The 17313-nt window shown below is 47.5% G+C and overlaps 1 protein-coding gene and 1 long non-coding RNA gene across 8 annotated transcripts in view; both read right to left on the bottom strand.

The window, feature by feature from the left end:
• Nucleotides 1-17313, bottom strand: part of LOC119172939 (uncharacterized) — a 1216589-nt gene that overhangs the window by 231522 nt on the left and 967754 nt on the right. The window lies entirely within an intron of this gene.
• LOC142814061 (uncharacterized) lies at nucleotides 214-4493 on the bottom strand. The gene is made up of 2 exons (XR_012894790.1): nucleotides 4074-4493; nucleotides 214-712 (listed from the first exon to the last, which is right to left on the bottom strand). It is a non-coding gene; the product is annotated as an uncharacterized LOC142814061 (long non-coding RNA).

The raw sequence follows: 17313 nt of genomic DNA, 5'->3' as shown, positions 1-17313 counted from the left end.
CACACACACACACACACACACACACACACACACACACACACACACACACACACACACACACACACACACACACACACACACACACACACACACACACACACACACGCACGCACGCACGCACGCACCACACCACACCACAGTAGTGCAAGCAATAACCTGCAGCGTACGGTTCAACCGAACATAAGGCCGAAACAAAAAACAATTAGGCCCATATGTTAACATCTGCCTTTATTATAGAAAAACTGCAACTCTGACAAACAGGGCTCTGATGGCATTCTGCAAAATTTTCAAATATGTCACGTGACCAAGTTTCTTTCTCTCTATACTAAAAATTCATTGTTTTGAATACAATAAATCTCCACAACTTTCAAAAACGTTTGCGCTAGTCGGGCAAACGACTGAGACGTATGAAATTTGATTGACACCTAAACAATAGAAAAAAACACGTAGAAAGAGTCAGCGAGTTTCTAGAGTTACATTTACAACATATTACATCTCGCAGTATAAATTTTGACATTAAAAAAAAGAACATTCGACAAGGTAGTGTAATTGAGGTTGTATTAATATAATGTCAGTGTTTGTACACTTCTAACTGCAAAACCACTCGTCACTGCTGCTTGCACAATCATCTTCAGCTGCTAAGATGACTGGTGCCTTCGAGAGAAGTGGGGCAAAGCTGTTCTTTCTGTACAGGAAATTCAATCCCGGAAACCTAAAATAAGTACACAAGTAATAATGACTCAAATTGCACAAAGAGTGCTACATACAGTGTGCACCATGCATAACTAACTCCTTTCTTATGTGTAAGTATAAATTGAGTGCATAGCAAGCATATTCAGTGGCATCGGGCTCCACTGCAGTGATAAATGCTAGAAAAGGTATGCTGAGCAATAAACGCCATAAAAAGCGCGCTGTGGCAGAATAATTAAACCTTTCGTGCCGTATCTGAACCTTACTTTACCCTTTCAGCTTTCTCGCGCAGGCAAACAAAAAGATGCTGCTCCAAGTTGATAACGTTCTATTAGCTGCATGCAACGACCAATCTAAGTGAATTTCAAGTTCGATGCCTAAATATGCATCAACACAGCTGCATTTACAGATCTACCATGCTACTCATTCGATTAGTTTATTAAAAGGAATACAGTACGGCGCGCAACAACACATACATATTTTATCTGTATTGCACAAAAGCACAATGCCACTTAACATACATGACGGTATGCGCATTGAGAAGGTAATCGGTGCAGGTAACTTGTAAAATTAAGTAACGTACAGTTACGTATTAAGATGCAAATGATACTAGTGTTCTTGAACTGGCTCACATTGACACGATTATATAATGCAAGAATTGGCTATTGGGTCATTCCACATCGGACGTCCCAGCCATTTTGGTGAACACCGCAAATGTATTCCATCGCCCTGATTTTACTGCATTAAACAAGGTAACTGCTAGAGTATTTCGCAGACAAATATTTTATTGGTCACGTGGCTGCCTTCTGAACTTTCCGGAATCTCGTCTGGATGTTTGTGAAAAAAATTATTTCATAAGTATATCTTCTTCCGTGCCAAATTTGGTCTACAAGTTAAGTGAAGGGCTTGCGTAAAGAGTTTGAAGCTCAGTAATATTACCATTTTTGACCACATACGCCTCAGATAATTTAGCCGAAATGTGTTATATCTGCATTTTTTCTATATCAATACTGCACTTTGAATGGATATCTGAGGAGTGAATACTTAATCCACATAAGGTATATTTGGAGGAAATATATTTTAGACCTCTCAAGCTGTCACACTTTACGAGAAAAAATCGCAAATTTCACAAAATAATTGTTTTGTCTATAATGAGACACAACTTTCACCATGTGGTGGTTGAATTAAAATAGACTTTGTACCTAAATCGAAGCAAATAAACAGTTCTTTTCATGTCCCAAATTTTGTCATTGCAATTCATGGTTTGAGAAAAAAATCACAGCATATCCACGGAGTGAATGATGATGAGTGGGGCGTAGCGTTCGTCCGTCCGGACGCACAAATGGATGGACAGACAGTCTCACGCCAGTATGGACGAACAGAAAGACGGACAGACTCACGGACAGACCGACACACGGTAGGCCGGATAGATGGATGCACAGACGAACGGAAGAAAGCACAAATGTGCGGACGAACGATTCGCCCCACGAATCATCATTTTGTCCGTGTATATGCTGTGAAAACCACTAACGCTATCTATTGTGCAACTCATCAAGTGGCTACATAATACTAGTACGACTACAGAGGAAGGAACAACCCACGGCCTCAAGAGATTTGCCCCTAAATGATTTTTGAAATTCCAAGTTCCCCATTCGCCATTTGGTCATCTGGCAGCCAACGCCTCGAAGTTCCCCATTGCCATTGATGGAAAATTAAAAAAAAGTATTTTATTCCTTGAAATAGAAATTGAATAGATGAAACTTGTCACATACAAAGAACTGTTTATTTGCTTTCAATTTAGGTAAAAGGTGATTTTTAATTGGACCACCACATGGTGCAAATTGCATCTCGATACGGACAAAAATGACAATTCTGTGAAATGAGTGATCTTTTCTCGTAAAGGTTAACTGCTGAAGATGTCTGAAAACAATTTTTCATCAAAATGTCTTTTCTGTGAAGTAAGTAGTCACAGCTCAGATATTCATACAAAGTGCAGTATAGCAATGAGAAAATGCAAACATAACACACTTTGGCTAATTCTTGCAGACGTATGTGGCCGAAAATTTGTATTAATATGGCTGAGTTTCAAACACCTTACATAAGCCCCTCTACTTAACTTGTACCAAACTTGGTATAAAAAAGGTGCGGAACTTGTAAAGTATTTTTTTTCACAAACAACACTCAAACAACCGTCTGCAAAGTTTGAAAGGCAACCACGTGACCAAAAATTTTTCTCTCCGAAATATTCAAGCAGTTCACTGTTTTCAGTGCATTAAATCAGCTCTATTTTTTTTCAAACACATTAGTCATAGCCGCAAAATTAGCTGGGAAATGTCGAATAAAGTGACCCTGTTACCTTCACTCAATGACCATTGCATACTGCTAAATTAGGGCCATTTGTTTCAATCAAACTGTCAGGGTGAGAAAGCATAACTCCTTCCCAATGCAGCGTAGGCTGTTCAGTGGCTGTGCGTGGTGTGTACCCAGATAGATATGATGCCCAGTCTTACATTTTGGCTGCAACACATGCTTAAATACCGTGCAGTATGTATAACATTAAAGTGTTTTTGTGCAACAAAAAACTAACAATACGCTTCACATAGTGAAAATACCTTTAACATCTGAAGTACTTAGCGAAGGTAAACGCCAAAGCGAGGCGATGGCAATGAAGCTCTGAATAACAAGATTATTTTGAAAGTTACACATGCTGGAAACAATCTGAATAAAATGTGCTCGAACGTTAGCAGTTATGTTCAAACAAGTTTGCGCTGTTCAAGTAGGCAATTCGACCACACACACAGACTAAAGGTCTGTTCAAACAAAAGTCCAGCTTCAGTGCTCGATCAGCTACATAGGCACGGCTTTCGGCAGTGTCACGCTACGTTGCGGGTGAAAGAAAATACCGGTGAAGACAAATTTAACGAAATTGAATGTATTAGCAAGTAGGCAAACTTCGCAAGGCACACCTAACGCGAAACAATATGCTGTGCTGCCACCCGATGCATCAACCCGAGTTATCACGGTAGTGTTACCGCACAAAACGAAAAAGAACCGAAAAGAACGACATGGACACCACGCCCTTGCTTTCCGTTCTCGGTCTTTTTGTGCAATAAAAAAAAGGAGTAAATGGACTACCAACATGCCCAAACATATGCGTCTTACATACGGTTGATGCTTAGAGCTAACAGGCGCCGTCCCCACACATGTGCTAATTAGTAAACTAAAATTGATGGGCAGCACGAGCGGGCCCCGTTAAAAACGGCTGCCAACAAAGGGCACCGCAAAAATCTGTTCAATTTCTTCGCTGAACCTCAGCGGCGCAAGCTCACTCTGCTTTGTACCCCAAACAATCTAAACAAACAAAAAAACTTGCCCACACTCACTTTGCCATCATCCCCGTGAAACAATCCGGACAAATATTCTCACTAAGTAAACAAATGCTGATTTGTCATCATCTAGTTGAAAACAAAATTGTTTGAAGGCATTATTCTCGTGCTCACGCAGTTAACAAAGCGCTGAACGGAACAACGGGAGAGCGGTAATCACTATTTCACTGCGAGTGCTCCACAATATGAATCCACAGGTCCAGTCTTCAGGATGGTGCACCTTCGCAATAATCAACACTGTCAGAACACACTGGTGGAGCACAGAGCGCAGACACATTTCAAACTAAACACCGACTAATAAACTCTACCGATCGAGAAGCCACGCGCACCACACGCACACACACGGGAGGGTTTTGCGCCAGCGCACGCAGTGACATGTAAGACGATGTCGACCCCTTTCCCGCACTGTGCGCCCGGCGAGCAGCAACACCGGGCAGCCACGTAGAAAGGCGGGCAGCCACGGTTGTCTAGGTAATAAAGAAAAAAAAAGACAGGGTTGTCTAGGCGACGAGACTTGATGGCGCCTTGTGGCGCTCTCAGACCGGCTAGATACGGTTTGACGCTAGCTCCGGCCCTCTGCTGATAACGCGGGCGCTGCTTTTTTTTTTTTTGTGGCAGCGATCTGTTGCGTTATACTCGTTCTTTAACAGTGCATCATAATCGCTGTGAACTTTGTGACGGTGCAGTGCGGCCAGCACGAGCTAATAGTCAGAACGCGCATTTGTAATATTCGGGAGCAATGTTTAGCACACCTTCGCCGACCTAATGTAGTGAATTTTGGTAAAAAAGCTAAGCTGATGCTTTTGCTTAGCTCTATGGGTCTTTAGGGACTGCACATTCAAGGTGACACAGGCGATATTCTATCAGCACTTTCATTTCGGTAAATACATTGCAACATTGCATGCATCGGCCGTCACACTGTTCGATGAAAACGTATTGCCACGTGCGTACTGCTAGGAAGACGAAGACGACAGCGCACACGCGCATCTGCACGCTTTTATGCAGCGAGCAATAACAAGAAAGAAAAGGAACACTCTGGCACGCAGTAAATAAAAATACTGACCTGCTGCTACTTTCTCCACCTGTTAATTACCACTTCTGTCTTCACGTTGCGGCAATACATTTGTACTTAGCTTGCAGTCCTTGGAACAAGACCACGGCTGAGAATATTTCATCAATGCTGTTTTCTCACTACCTACAAAGTCAAGGCTTTGACCAAAGCACGTCTGCTGGGGAAGTTACATAAATTAAAAGAATAGGATCCAAAAAAAAAAAACGGAGAGAGAAAGAGAACTAGAGAATGCGTTGTTTCGGCTCCCCTGAGGAGAGCTTTGTTCGCAATTTAGTCCACAAGGCTCCCGTCATTGTGAGCAAGGCTGCGTCAAGGTCACCGAAATGTTCTTATTCTGCATTTTTATTTATGGTCGGAGTCCTCTTCCTAATTTCCATGACGTACTCTTAAGGACACATGAAGATGAACATTCGCTTCAGTAATTAAACAAAACGTGCCTGCTAAAGATACATGAAGTCAATGTTCGTTTTTAAGGGACCTGATGGCCTGCTGACGTGGTGGTTATGGCTAAACAACTGTGCTGTTGTTTTTTGCAGGTGGTGGTTGTTTTATCTCCAGCTTTAAAAGCTTCTATTTTATGGGGGACGGGGGGGGGGGGAGTGTTCTATACATGGCTACACCACTGTGCGACACATTGCCTTGTACAGGTAAATCAGTGCACTTTGTAAGCGTTGACTAATCACGCAAATGACACAGATGGAAGAAACAGGTACAGGAGAATTGGCCCTTACTCTATTGAACAAGCATCGCTCCTATTGTATCTTCCATCTTCTAGTAGTTTGCGTGCTTTGTCGATGAAAACTGCGTTTCGCTCACATTACTTTCTGCTTCGATTCATTACTAGACTCGCAAGCAGCTAGTAGTGGGAGCCTAGCTGGTATCAAGATGGTTAACGTATACTAACTGTATAAGCAAAACGGCCCGAAAATGTCGTGCATTTGTGGCCTTGTAGGCACGTGTCCTCAGATTTGGGTGCACGTTAAAGAACCCCAGGTGGTCGAAATTTCCGCTGCCCTCCACTACAGCGTCTCTCATAATCGTCTAGTGGTTTTGGGTCGTTAAACCCCACATATAAGTCAATTATTTGTAGCCTTGCTCATTACACCCCAAATATAAGGGTGTAAATGGGGTGTTTTGAGGGTGTTTTAATTACGAACACCTCAAATTTCAAAAATGGGGCGTAAAAATGTGTTCGTATGGGTGCTTTTAATGCGTACACCCGCTTTGCACCTTTTAGGGTGTAAAATATTTAGAGTGTAGCTACATCTTTTGTGGCGTCCTTATCTTTAAGGAGCCGCGGATTTATTCGCCACGGTCGCTTGCCCCATGGCACTAAACTAGAGTCGGCAAAACTCAATGCAAGGAGGCTATGGTCACTCAGTGCGGAAGAACACAGCCAGCTAGAGTGCATGCTAGGAGCAAGCGAGGGCAAGACATAAAAACAATCGATCTTCGACCGGCTCCCCTCCCCGTCCAAGTCATTCCTGACTGGAGAGGGCGGAGGGACCGCCAAGCATCGACAAGCCCCAGCTCTTTAACAAGCTCCCGCAACTCTAGGTCGCCGTTTCGGTCTCTAAACTTTGGAGTTCCTTTGAAGGAAACGCAATCTGCTTGTTCTAAAACACAGTTGAAATCGCCTACTAAAATGACATGGGAAGGGCCAACTACATAAGAATATAAGGAGTTAAAGAAATCTTTCTGCTGCCCGTACTGCGCTGGAGCATAAACATTCACAATTCTAACGCCAGAGTCAAGATCCACCGACAGAACACGGCCATCCAAATCCCTGGCGTAGCGTAGCACGGAACCGGTGAATTGTGGCATTAAAATGACAGCAACTCCCCGGCAACGTGCTCCGCCATAGTTCCAGTAGGATTTGGTGCCAAACGTTCTGTCGAAGTTCTTAATCTGTCGCAATCTAGACACCAATGTTTTCTGCAAAAGGAGAATGCCTATTTTGCGAGACCGAGCTAAATTGATAACCTCGGCTTGTTTCGCTGCTCTTGTGATACCTCGACAATTAAAGGTAGCAATAGTGAAAGAAGAAGCCATGATGAAAATAGGAGAGAAAACAGACACTAGGATAGGCAAGAAGCGCAAAGAAAATCACAGAAGAGAAGGAAACAGCAAATACTCGAAGGTATCAGCTGCTCAAAAGCTACCTAAGATAAACCTACGAACGAGAGTCCCCCTCGGAGAGAGGGAATCCTCGTTCGTGGACGAGTACCTTGTGTCAGACATTAACGAACACTCGCAATTGCCTGGTCCACAGTTAGGGCAAGAAGAACTGTTGTTCAACTCACCCACGATACTGCCAGTGACAGTCGACGAGGTAGATTCCTCGTCAGACTCTGTCGCTGCGGGTCGCTTCGGAAGCGGGAGGTCGTCCTCAGGGCTGCAGGGGATGCCGCTAGGAGCCGCCGCCAGCCTCTCCTTGGAGGGCCCTGGTGATCGGCGGGCGCGCCGCTTCTTGCCCCGAACAGCGTCGGTCCAGCTCATGGGTTCTTCCTTGTCCTCGCCAGCCGGCGCGTCAGCAGGGCTGGTCCCGGGCGCACCGGCAGGCGAGGCTGGCGACGGTTCGGCGGCGGGGGAAGGGTGGGGGCCTCAGCTAATTCCATCACTGTTTCCTGCTCTTCTTCTCCTGGAGCCCGTTCCCATATGGGCTCCGGCTGTGCCTGAGTCGAGTCCTCGGCGTCCCCCAGAGCAGCCTCCCGATCCTCCGCAACGCCGCTCACCTGCTCCTGTAAGAAGATGAGGCTACAGGCGAGGTGGCCGAAGAATACGTCCGCGCCTTGCACTCAGAGGGGCCATGATTGCCGCCGCAGTGCTTGCATTTGAGCGCGCACTGCTCGTGACCAAAAACCCCACAGCGCACACACTGTGGTACAGTACACTTCGCCGCATGGTGTCTGGTTCTGCAGCACTGCCGGCAAGCCCGCGCGACATCCTCGTACTCAAACTGGACGATGGCGTCCCTCACCTGGTGGAGGTTGGGGACACTCTTGTGCATCTCCATTCTGGCCACGAGGATGCCGCTCCAAACTCCCGGCAGAAACGCTGATTCCTCTCGCGACACATCCAAAACAACGCCATACATTCCCAACAATTGCGCTATGATGCGCACATCCGCGTCCGCCGGGAAGCCAATAACGCGCACTACCTTGACCCGAACACCTCGGTACTAGAACGTGATCCTCGCATCGCGAATGGCAAGGACTGGATCGTCGGAATACCGCCGACTCGCCTCGTCGTTCGCGAATGTCACTTCAAACTTCCCCATCCCATAATCCTGCACGCATTTCAGCTAACTGAGTTTGAAACGCTTCACGAGCTCCCTGCAAATGTCGGCACTGCCGACGCCCTTAGGCACGCGTGCGTAGTGCACCCGTGGCCTAATCTGTGAGAAAAGGTTGGTAGTCATCGTGGTAAAACTACCACGAGGCTACCAAGTCAGTTAGGAGCTAACCTAATCTGGAAAAAAAAAGAAAAAAAGAGAAAGAAAAAGGGACAAAAAACCTCACCAGAAACCTGCGAAAACTGACGAAAAACCAGTGCGGGAGTCCGCCGGGTCACCGCATGCGAACAGCAGGTCTTGTCCCACTCGAACCAGCCAAAACCTCCTTCAAACGACGACAAAAGGGCGGCGCTATAGTCCCACCGGGAGCGGGCCATGGTGGGTCCGATCCCTCGGCGACTGTCCGCACACCCCCTGCGCGTGTGCTTGCTATCTCCCTCCCCTCGTGTGAGCGCTAACAGCTGGGAGGAGGTGGCAGAGTGTTGCCTCCGCTTCGTATCTCCTCTCACTTTTATCTCTCCGCCACGACTGTTCACTGGTATATAATAGGGAGCTTTAGTGCTGGGTACCCAAGCGGCTTGCGTACCCAAGACGTTGGGGCGGAGGTATTGCGCATGCGCGGAACACAAAACAGATGCGTCGCAAGATCGCTGGGGCGATGGGGCCATGCGTCCCGGCCGTAAACGCTGCCACCACTGGCTTCCTGGCGGGGATAAACTGCCCCGGCGCACATGCTGGCGCATCATGTTATCTTCACGGCGAGCAAAGCCGGGGCTGGCCAGAGCCCCCACTTTGACTTTTAGGTTTTAAGCGTAAATATTATGATGGCTAGCCACTATCCAAATAGCATGGCAGAAAGGCGCGAAATCTCAGACTGCATGGATAGGCCACCTTGTAAGGTCCACCCAAGGAGGATATAAAAACCTGCTGGAGTGGAAGCCGCCTATGCTTACCCATGGGAGGGGGTGAAGCCGCGCCGAGCCGCCGGCGGCCATCTTGGCAGAGGCAAGAAACAGCCGAGTACAGCTGCGCTCGCGCTTATCTAAGCAGCAGGTGCAGTTTCTCGCGTCTTCAAAGCAATAAAAACAGTTGTGTCAGGTTGTAAGCATTTATTCTTTGCTTTTTGGTGGCGAAATGGCCTACGATAACGCTTTGAGAAACTCGAAAATGGCAGAAAAAACACAATCACACAAACATTAAAAATATATGCGAACAGTATAGCCGAAACGAGCAGTGCGGGGAGACTCACTGATGTTTGAAAATGATCATTCTTGAAAGAACTGGCCTGACCCTGTCCTTGATGATCTCGCGGTTTCTTTCTTTTGTCATATGGTGGATGCGGATTTTCACATACAGCTCCGCAACTTTTTTGCACAAGCTGTAGATATGATTGTCGAGGGGATCAAGGTCAAGAATGTGCTGCTCTAGCTTCTGAAACCAGTTTTCCTCTACAGACAGTCGTAGCACTTCCAAAACGAGATGCTTTGACTGGAAGTTTACTGCTTGAAGTGTTCCACACTCAATCTGTAGCCGTCGCAGCCCCTTTTCAACGGCTTCACACAAGCCAATGACATCCTTGGACGGGGACACAAGCCCACCTCTGTATTTCTGCTCAACTAGGGGAACTAGCTCATCTGAGTACAGGGCTGCAATGCACTCTTCACATGTTGTTGTCTTGCACACTTGGCGTACAACGAAGCCTGCGATATAAGGCACCACCGCAACAACTACGGCAGAAAGGTTTTCAGGGTGCGTGTAGTCGTGGTCATCATGAGGCTCCAAGATCGAGGACCTGCGCATGTCTGTGAGCGCGCTTGTTGCGTCTACCTGGGCGACCACAGTAGTGGCATTCAGGATGGAAACCATGTATTTGGTGCAGTTTCCCGAGCTAGAAGACGTCACTTCTGTTTGCACCAGCAAACGCTTGTATGCTGCCATGAACTGAGCAGCGGTTCGGTTGTTGTTATACCCACCTCGGCCACGAACAGATCCGAAGAAGTTCTCAGCGTGATCCTGGCTCAGTTTGTGCGTCAACAAGTACTTCAGCTTACCCTGGCCAACAAGCTCGTCGAACATTTTTTCAGTGCTCGCCATTGTCACACCTGTCCCGTTAATTAGGGAGGCGATCGCCGGGCTAATTCCAAGAGCCGAAGTATAGGCCCCCCGAACCGCACCACGAAAGCGTGGACAATTTAAGAGTGGTCCTTATTGGTGCGCCAGCGGACGCCGGCTGTGGTCCAAAGAACAAGTCAGAGCCGAGAGTCGATAAACCAAACAAATACTATATTCTCAAAAATGGCGGATCGAAAACAATACACAAGAATGCACACTCCACAATAGTTACATACAATACGTCACCAAACAAACAACGTACAACGTACTACACAGTACAATCAACCACACTCAAAACAACGGACACAGACAACGATACGCACTACAATGCAGTCGCATGCATTGAACAACCAGGACACTTAAAGACTAAAGAGATAGAAAACCTATCCAGTCCAAAGTCCTTGGAACCAAAGTCTGAATGATACTCTTCCGAGAATCACTCACTCAAAGTCCAGCGTTGTTGCTTGTTGCCGTTCCGCTGTCCCGAAGTTTCTCTTCCAGGAAACCTCGCGTCTTCAATCGGCCACTCTCCAAGCTTCAAACTTCTTCGCCCGAACACGTCGGCTTCACACACGCAGCTGTCCCCACGCGTCCTCGCTCGATAGCGGTAAACACACACTCTTGCCTGTAGCTCGAGTCGTCACCCACAGGTGCAAATCATCTTCTTCTCCCGCTTTGTCGCTACCGACAAAAACTTCGCCGACTACACGGCAGTATACCCTACGCGCTCTGGCGTTAACTTCCGTCTCCTCCTGTTCTGTCACTACGGGCAGAACCTTCGCCGACTACACGGCGGAATTCCTACGCGCTCCGGCGCTAACTTTCCGTCTCCTCCTGTTCTGTCGTCTCGGCCGCTCGATTAAATACCTTCCGCGCCACCTTCCAGAAATTTCTGGTCATTTCGTCGGCGCGATACGCGGCGAAAACTGGGAAGAGGGCGAGACAGTTGGAATGGCCTCTCCGGCCGGTGAGTCAGCTCGGTATGGCCCCGCCCCCTTCGTTCTGGAAAAATCGCGGGCTTGCTGGGCCGCCGAAGTGGGGTGAGGAGGATCGTCTGCGAAGCCGTGCTTCTGCGGGGAGAGCGTGCGCCCGGGAGCCCTGGATGTTTGCTTTCTTTTTTTTACTTTTTACCTCGCGGCGTTTCTGCCGCCCGTTGTCGCAAGGATTTGGCGGCGCGCTCTTTTTTAGCGCTCGTTCTGTGACAGCCATGCAGAAAGAAGCCCACAAAACCAGTTTTTTTCAAGCCTTCTAAAACTGGCCGGCCAGCCGGATCTCTCAATCCCTTTATATACGCTTGGGTGTAGGCAAAGAATGGCTTCCAGCAGGCTTCATTCTGCTTCCGCAGAGGAGCCTTGTGCGACCTTGCAAAAGGGTTCCTAGAATTAAAAAGGTCGAACAGGTGATCGAAGACCCTCACGAACTTCGATGTTGCACTGGCACCCCGGAACTGGGGTAGCTTCAGCACATTTTCACAGAAGTCCAAGGCGTCGGCCACAGAGGAACTCAATGCTTGCGCAGCATATCGCACCTTCATCTTTTGTTTTTCCCATTGCACGTGGACTTTCGTGAGTTTGTTGCCCAGCCGCAGCCCTTCGGAACGCTGCAATGCCTCCAATGCCACTATGTAGGCCCATTTTATGTGCTTTCCTTCAGCATCAACAATGTAGCTTAAGTTCGCCAAGGAATTGCGAATAAGCTTAATCATGTGGCAGGCGTCTAGGATAATGTAAACATTCTTAGCATCGTCAGCTGGGTTCACAAAGCTTGAAGAAATTTGCTCACAGTCAACACGAAGTTGAGCACCTAAACACCTGGCCATAGTGAAATTCGACGAGGCTCCGTCAAATGTGAGAGAGACTACTTCAGCCTTCACCGACGCAAGCTTCTCAATGCACTGTTTGGCCAGCCCGGCCCTCTCTGCTCCTGTGAGTGAGTCTATTAAGAAGTATCCAACTGGCATCTTAAATCTGACGTTGATTCCAACGATCATGAAGACACACGCATTTGCAGCTTCAGGAAGACCGTCATCGTCAAGCCCAGTTCCGAAGTCAACATACCCTACTACTTTATCTCCAACTAGCTCTACGTGTTTCCCGATGGCCATGTCGTCTACAATGAGAGCGCAGTAGAAGGTTTCATCACGTGATTCCGCAAATTTCTCAAGGAAAGCAAATGCTTCGGCTGTGAAGCCAGGAGCTCCTTGAATCAGACTTGTACCAGCCCCTTAGTGTTCGCTGGGATGGGAGGGCTTCGTTTAACTTGGATCGTACATACTCGTACGCGGCTGGACTGTAAAAATGCAAAGTCAGTGCAAATGCTCGCAGCTCAGGCGGGTACTTGCCCTTCTGCTCATTGCCCACCCTGCAAAGTAGTTGCTGAATGTCATCCGAGAAAACAGATGAAAACACATGCGAGCCTTCTTCTGACAAGAGTTTTTGCTCTCTGATTTCTTTGATGATTTCTTGGGCGGTTTCATTTCTCTTGGCCAGCCTTCGTTTAGTTTGTTGCAGTGTTTTGACCTTCTTCTTCAACTGGGTTATCTCTTCTTGTGAGGAAAGGACCTTGTCTTTGTAGAACTGTTTGGTTGGCGAGTCTTCAGGAAAATTTTCAGCTCCAGGCAGGTCGCACAACCCAGAACACTCAGGACCAGGCGGGGCCGGGAAATCTCGAGACTTGGGGTCGGGACGCTTCTGTTTGACCTGGGTTTGAAAGCATACGTTTTCTCAGACGAGCTAAAAAGGCAGCAAGCGCAAAAACTAAATGAAACCTCACACGTATAATGTGGGTACAATTAAGCTACACATTTTCTTTGAAGAAATAATAAATGTATTAAGTAACAAGGTTTTTCATAATCGTGCACGAGGCATTGTATGCCAGCAAAAAGGACATGCACCCGCTCTGGTATAACTTTCCATTCGCCGGATGTGCCTTTAAGTATTGAATTGTAACCACTGTCAGTATGCTGTGGATGTCAATAATGTTTTTGTAGTAAACATTGCTGTATGTCCATTCCTGCTTAAGACCTGGTAAACAGGTCAGCAGTAATAAATAAATAAATATGTATCTTGATCACCAGTTAAGGCGAAGGTGAAGCAGTTACCTTTACCGGTAACTTCACCTTCGCCGGCGGCGTCCGGTAATGCGGTAAACGGTAACGCAAACACGGTAACGATATGCTAAAACTACAGCTACTCCTCCACAGTACCGCCAATTCTCGGCACGCAATCAATGCCACGTATACCCGCAACAACATTTCGTGGAACAAGTATTATGTAGCGGCCGTAACGCCACAAGCGTTATGCACGCTAAACACTACGCTTCTCGTCCAACGATGGCAGTAATACTCACAGGTTTCTGCAGATGAGGCGGAAAAGCTGGAAACGACGTGGGCACACTTCCCACCCACAGTCGCGTCGTTTGCCCAGTGCGGTCAAAGCACTCAGGAGTGAAATGTACAGAGCACAGGCGGTCTCCATCCTTAGCGCGCCACCCTTCACGGCGAACTGCCCGCTCCCAAAGACTCCGAACTTCTGCATTCTTTGGAAACCTGTCAAGAAATATACGACAATCAACTGTGGCACACGTACACACAATGCCATTTTGCTGCTCTTTCATGCGCGGGCCTGCAAGCAACTACGATGCGGCTGAAATGACCGCGAGTAGAACACGCTAAATTTCATGCACTTACAGGTGAAATGTGAGGCCACAACCTTTCTTCAGCCTGTTTGTGCTTCCGTAGGCAACGCAGGAGGTAACCATTATCCAAGGGCAAGACTTGCACTCATTGAAAACTTTGAAGAGAACAGCGTGCACCAGCAACGAAGCGTGGAGGCGACACACCGGCAGCGCGCTTTCTGCCTCCGGCAAGATGGCTGCCGCTGGCGTCACCTGACGGGCGTCGCTTCCACTCCAGCAAATTTTTATATCCTCCTTGGGTCCACCTTCGCAAGAACTCACAGTATCCGCACTGCGGATACTCTAGCCGTCAAGTTAAAATAAGCCAAAGTTTGAGCACTTATAGCGATTACACGGTTTCGGCCAGATTACCGAAGCTAGAATGGCCTGAAACATAGAAACTAAAGATATGCCAGCCCACGACCAGCCGAATAGGCGGCGCCATCTAGCGCGGCCATAGTGAAACAGACAACCACAACATTGTTATTGCAGAAACATTGTGCATTGTACATCTGGTGCAAAAACTGTGCAGCAAAATAATTACAAATGAGTAACCTTTTTATTCATTTTCACCTCAAAAACAGTACGCGTAATCTAACATGTTCATGACTGTGGTTGCACGAAGGGTCACGAGATGTCGACACTGTCGTTGCAGTAACCTTGTATTTTTCACTTCTTTGCGTATACCAGGATACTGTACACGATAAAAAAAGTGTCCTCATGACTATGTAAGTTTAATTTAACTTTTTTAGTAATAAATATATTTAAATAATACTTACGCAAAAATACGCTATGGCACTGCGAGCGCGTGTGACCTTCGTGCGGCTTGCGTTTGCTTGCGCGCCTCTATAAGGCATTCCATTTGGGTATGGGTTGAGTACGCAACGCCGCGTGCCCCGAAGCCCGCGACGCCCCAAGAGCTTGCGTACCCAGCACTAAAATGGCCGCGAGCACACTATTATTGTGGTAAATTCTCATATTCCTACACGACATGCGTGTCAGGATTATCATGTTGGTACCATTCATTTAATTTGCCATCCATTCACGTCAAGTCACAACAAATTTCGTATATATCGAGCTAGCAAAACAGCCGCGAGCGCTTCGTAAAGGACCCAATATACTCCGATGTAGCGTTGACGAGCGCGCACGCTGGGCACAGCGACGCTACGTAAGCAAAGCACGAGAACTCTATAGTCTGACACCATGCGTGACCGGCGCGACCATCGTCCGTCGGCGTGGCCCGACGGCAACTAGCGCGAAATTCGCGCCGATGCATCAAGCCCAAACTCCATAAGCGCGAAAATGCACGCGACAGCGACGAGCGACGCTATGAGCGACAAAACAGGGCGTTCGCGCGACGTGTCGCGTGCTCGTTTTCGCACGATCGCTGGGTTCTCCAGATTTGGAAACCGTCGCTCATCGCCCGGAAGTGCTGAGCTCAAGCAGCCAATAGCGAAAAACCGGAAAAGACGAAGACTACATAGGTGCGCGTGACCCTGCCCGAGTCACGTATGCGCAACAAGAAATAACGCAATGTTTATTACGCATGCGCATATAAAAAATGCTGCAAGGCAATAAAAAACACTTTCCGTTCCATTACACAACAATATATCTTATTTTTAAATTGGAAACCGCTCGCTACGCGGTTTTTTTGGTGCGAGTAGACGGCCTCATGCCCACTCATGCCAGCAACAGTGGAATTCGCTCGCCGAAGCCGTCGCGTGAATCAGGTTTGCCTGCGCTAGCGACTGATCGCGCGACGCCGATCTACGTCGCGTCGCTCGTCGCTGTCGCGTGCATTTTCGCGCTTATGGAGCTTGGGCTTTACCCAGACAACACTGCGTCTCCCTCTATATGTGAAGGGGGGACGCCGAATTCGCAGAAATGCGCAAGCGTCAAAGAAACGCAGCGCGGCGCACGCCTGGGAGTATATGGCAAAACCGGCGCCTGGCGTCGCAACGCCCACGTGACGCGACAAAATGAACGCCAGCGACCACGCGCACCGCCTCACGTAGAAATGTATTGGCTCCTTGACTGTGGCGTGTAGTCTTGTTCTCACATGACACGCATCTCATGATCATCATGTTTTCACCGGTCACATACCTTCGTCATCCATTGAGGTCAGGTAATACCAAATTTCGCCTATGTAAAGCTAGCGAAACAGCTGCGAGCGCATCAAAAGTGTGGCATGTATTCAAGGTCTTACATGACAGGCATGTCGTTATTATCATGTTTGGATGTGTCATTTACCTATGTCGTCCGTTTGCGTCGCGTAATACCAAGTTTGGACATGTGAAGCTAGCGAAACAGCCGCCAGCGCATCATCAGGTTGGAATCTGGTCATGTTGTTACATAACACGCATCTAATGATTATCATGTTTGCACCAGTCAGCGATCTCTTGGTGTCGTGTTGTTCTCGCCGATCGCTGCCTCGTCCTCGAACTCCACCGACCATATCCCCATCTTTCCCATCTATTAAATGCGAAGCATTTCTTAGCGAACTTCGGCGACTTTGAGCGTATCTATCTAGCCACCTACGACTTTGAACTCTCCTGGCCGTTTCGGTAACGGCATCGATACCAAATCGGACATGGCATAGCATGACTCTATGAAGACCATATCTGACTAGTCATGAAATGAAAATAATGACATAAATTATGAATGTCATGATCTACATTTGATGGCCCTGCAGCTCTCGTAGTGGTTTTATTCACATGACATGGTGCAAAACTGGTATGGTATTACATGATTGCATTGCGAACGCAAGCGGAAGACCCTAACATGAAAATAATGACATTCGTGTCATGTTAGAAAATGACAATATGTGTCGCTCATGATGGGCTCGCGGCCGTTTTGTAGCGTCATATATACCAAATTTTGTAATACAATACATGAATGGATAACGAAGGTACGTGACAGGTGCAAACATGATAATCATTAGATGCGTGTCATGTAACAACATCACTAAATACCAAGCTGATGCGCTGGCGGCTGTTTCGCTAGCTTCACTTATACCAAATTTGGCTCTATGAGACGTGAATGTACGACGAAGGTATGATACTGGTGCAAACATGATAAACATG

Source organism: Rhipicephalus microplus, chromosome 4, assembly GCF_043290135.1.
Source record: "Rhipicephalus microplus isolate Deutch F79 chromosome 4, USDA_Rmic, whole genome shotgun sequence".
NCBI lineage: Eukaryota > Metazoa > Arthropoda > Arachnida > Ixodida > Ixodidae > Rhipicephalus > Rhipicephalus microplus.
The sequence above is the reverse complement of the archived record's forward strand: the minus strand, read 5'-3'. Positions and strand labels throughout refer to the sequence as shown.